Genomic DNA, 3,637 nt, shown 5'->3' with positions numbered 1-3,637 from the left:
GCCTGCAGCTGCGCGGCTGGAGCAGCCCCTCTCCAGAGGCGCCTTCCCACCTCCAGGGGCAACTGGAAAAGCACCGGCCGCCCTTCCCCGACAGCCCCGCCTCCCCCTTCCCCTCCCTTCTGCTGCGGGGAAGGGAAAGCTTGCCTGCCACAGCATCTCTCCAAAAAGGGAAGGCTCCACACTGAGCCACCAAAAGCATTCCTGACCTACAGCCGTGCACAACCACCAAAACACAGGCACAACATTCGAGGGCGTGCAAGAACGCTCGCCAGCCCAAAGCGCACGCAGGCACTGGAATTCCGTCTTTAACCGCGCGATCCCATGCCTGGGGTTTTGGCCCTCAGCATCACAGGCAAGCCCTACAGCCAGCATCATCCCACCCTAGTCAAAGCCCGTCTGTACATTCTACCAAGATAAAATAGATAAGGCAACACATAAATGGAACTAAACAAACCAAAATCCCAAAAACATAAAGCAACAGACCATTACAGGAGACCATTACATAAGCCCAGCAAAGCCAGACTGCAGTGTGGTTTTTTCCTTCATCCCTGTATCCAACTTGCACAATATTCTCCGCACCAATCCTACTGTACAGCCTGACTTGAGACCAGACACTCTTCAGTACCTCGTAGCTTGGTCACCTGGCAGGACATTACAGAGAATCTGCCCATGTCAGAGGGGTTGGCTACACTCAGATCAACAGGATGTTCCCCATTTCTGTGGGTGACCATACTGCTCCTTCAGTTCCCTTTGTCCTTGCTGGTCCATGGGCATGCTAATTCGGAAGGTACTTCAGGAATCATTTGCCGTCTGCAATGAATCAACTCCAGTCCACTACAGCTGTCACTTTGGTCCGCTATTTTTAAGAACAGTATAAAATCTTTTAGGTGTTCACTGTGCGTTTGTGTTTGAGGGAGAGAGAGAATAAGGCACTAATCAACACCTGCAACCAAACTAAACACTTAAGTATGCACTGGGTTTTAAACCGCTTTTCCAGCCACACTGTGTTTAACAGTCTTGGTGAATGCAGAAACACTGTCAGAGCTAAGATGCCTTTCCTCAGGCCACGATTTTGTGCACTTCAGCATCGTAGGACTAAAAGGAGATGACAGAAATCTCTCTTCTCCCATATGAAACCATCCTCTGTGAAGTCTTCCTTCACATCCCATTTTCTTTGTCACGTTCTGCACTCAGACCCCAAAAAAGTCAGCCCTTTGGAGAATTAATTACAGAATCTGGAGAAATGACAGAATTTCTTAGCCCCTCCTCCCTTCAGGCAGGAGCCCCATAGCCTCCTCTTAGATGACAAGTCAGGCAGAGTCCCCCTCCCTTAGTCCAGGAGAGCCACAACCCTCCTCTGGTGCCATACCTACCTGAACCCTTCTCCCTTTGGGCCACAGTGATTCACGTCAGCTGGAAAACGGCCTCCTGCAGCCAGTCCTCTGCGCTTCATTTACTTCCTTGTTGAGCACGTCCCCCACCGAGAGTGAGGGCTCATTCACAAAGGAGCTGGTGAAACCTAGGAGAAACCCCTTCCAAGGAGAACACCCTTAGTCTCACCACAATCTGCTGCCACTCTTCACACATGTGCGGTAACTCTGGCACACAGGTAAAAAAATCGGCTACGGACGTGCTGAAGGAGGCTTCTGTCTGTGTGTGTGTGGCTTGTGGCCCACTGTCCGATCCACCCATGCTCCTGCACAGAGGCCTGTGAGGCTGTCGCTGTGATTCTGACGAACAGTGAAAGGCGTTCTGCTATTCCGCTCCTCACTTGAGTTTTGCTGTAGAGACCTGGGACCTGCTGTCTTTCACGCTGCCTAAAGTCTGCTGACAGTTTCACGTGCGCCAGCTAGCGTGTAAATCACGTGTGTCGTCGGTGCTAGATATCAGCAGAGTGCTGCTGTCTGCAGTCAACTCATCTAGTTTCACCAATGTATACTGGCTCAAGAACAGCCTGTCAATCGCAGCATGTCCAGCTGCTTTACCAAAGACCAAAACCCAGGGAAAAGGAAAACTGGAATCTGATTAGTACAAAGAGAAATAGGGTTGAGAGTGAGCATCAGGTCAGCACTGCATCCAGCCTGAGACCCCACATGCATGATTGGCAGGTGGAAACTTCTGAAAGTCTACAAGATTCTTTAAGCCATATCCAAGGAATCAACAGAAATCACTTTTCAGATCTCAGCCACGGTGATGCGGGGGAAACATCCCATTATATTCAGGGTCAAATAGGTCAGTGTGTTGTGGTTGTCCCCTACTCATACTGGTATCAGTTAAAATAGAAATCACTTGGAAATTAACACATGAGCAAAGAGAGGGTAACTTCATTCCAGCCAGAAGGAAGGAAAGAACTTCCTGAATAGTATATGTTGACTATGAATAATGATACTGAGTGGTTTTACTCTCTTGTCATTTGATCTTATGACACAATCTTTCCAGAAGATAATTAATGTTTTTTATTCTGATGTACACCTTCCTCTAGAATTACCACTGTTTATCACTTTTTCAGACATTATAACCTTTCTTTGAGGGATATTTTAGAGCACTCAGGTAAATAGTTATGGAAAAAAGTTGGCTGGGTCTTCCTTATACAACAGTCTTGGTTGAATCCAGGTATATCCTATGGTTTTCCTCAGTGCCCCAGGAGATTTCAGACCATTATCATGTTACTTGCTCTGAAGCTAACTGAGTGTACCGTAAGGACAGTCTGGAGGTACTCTAAATCCACAGTGCATTGCATCTAATCTATTAAAGTTAATCCACTGTGGAGATATTCTACTGAATCTCTCGGTGATTTATTACCTAGGACAACAAAAGCCCAAACCCTCTACGGTAAAGGTTCTGGCATGCGTATCTGTCACATGAGTTTGGAGGACTCCATCTATTCAGAGCAAGGGAAATGGAAGTTCTCTTAGTCTTGCTTTGCATGACCCGCCCCTTCTCACTCCCCCCACCCCCTTCTCCACGGGTGTAGCTGATGGCAGCCATTTTATAGGAAAATTTCAACCAGCCCTACTGGCTGGACAACTAGAAAGGTTAAGATGAATTACTTAAAGGTAAAATACATCGAAGTAGTGTACTCATTCAGAAGTAAAGGTATTTTAGCTTCCTACAGCGCCTTCTTTTTAAGCACAATAAAGTCATTCTGCTTCTGTGGAAAAGCACGCAGATGCATTACTGCATGTCAGGTTTGTACCTCTAATTAATTTGCTATTTGGGTTCTAAAGGCAGTGCTCTGTACATTTAAGAAATCCTTGGTTTAGATGGGATCATTCTCACATGAGTTGAGTTTATTGGAATTGCTTGAAAACCAACCGTCCTTTTCAGAACTAAGAGAGTGTGTATGTGAAAAGGGTGCAGAAACGGTGGGTTTATTGAAAGCGTTTTCTTGTTAAATATTTTTAATGATTTGCATAAGAATATCTATTTTAGCTTTCATATAGTTGTTAGGGATTTACTGCAAATAAATGACAAAGTTGCAGCTTTAATGTGATTAATGTGCAATTTCATCTTCTTGTCTGGGGTGGCTTTCTCCAGGTGGATTTCGTAGCAAATGTTTTAGCGTGGCATAGCATAGAACTGAACAGCAAAGAATTGTTACAGTTTGGAAGAGTCGTTATTTGCCTGGCTGTGCTTT

General features: G+C 45.9%; 1 long non-coding RNA gene across 1 annotated transcript in view; it reads right to left on the bottom strand.

The window, feature by feature from the left end:
- Nucleotides 1-1,844, bottom strand: part of LOC113477197 — a 16,788-nt gene extending 14,944 nt beyond the window's left edge. Inside the window, exon 1 of the long non-coding RNA XR_003397855.1 lies at nucleotides 1,374-1,844. This is a non-coding gene — a long non-coding RNA (uncharacterized LOC113477197). The remainder of the gene's footprint in view (nucleotides 1-1,373) is intronic.
- Between the last annotated feature and the right edge of the window lie 1,793 nt (nucleotides 1,845-3,637).

Source organism: Athene cunicularia, assembly GCF_003259725.1.
Source record: "Athene cunicularia isolate RWA chromosome 2 unlocalized genomic scaffold, athCun1 chr2_part1, whole genome shotgun sequence".
NCBI lineage: Eukaryota > Metazoa > Chordata > Aves > Strigiformes > Strigidae > Athene > Athene cunicularia.
Note: the sequence above shows the minus strand (reverse complement) of the source record. Positions and strands in the feature narration are given on the sequence as shown.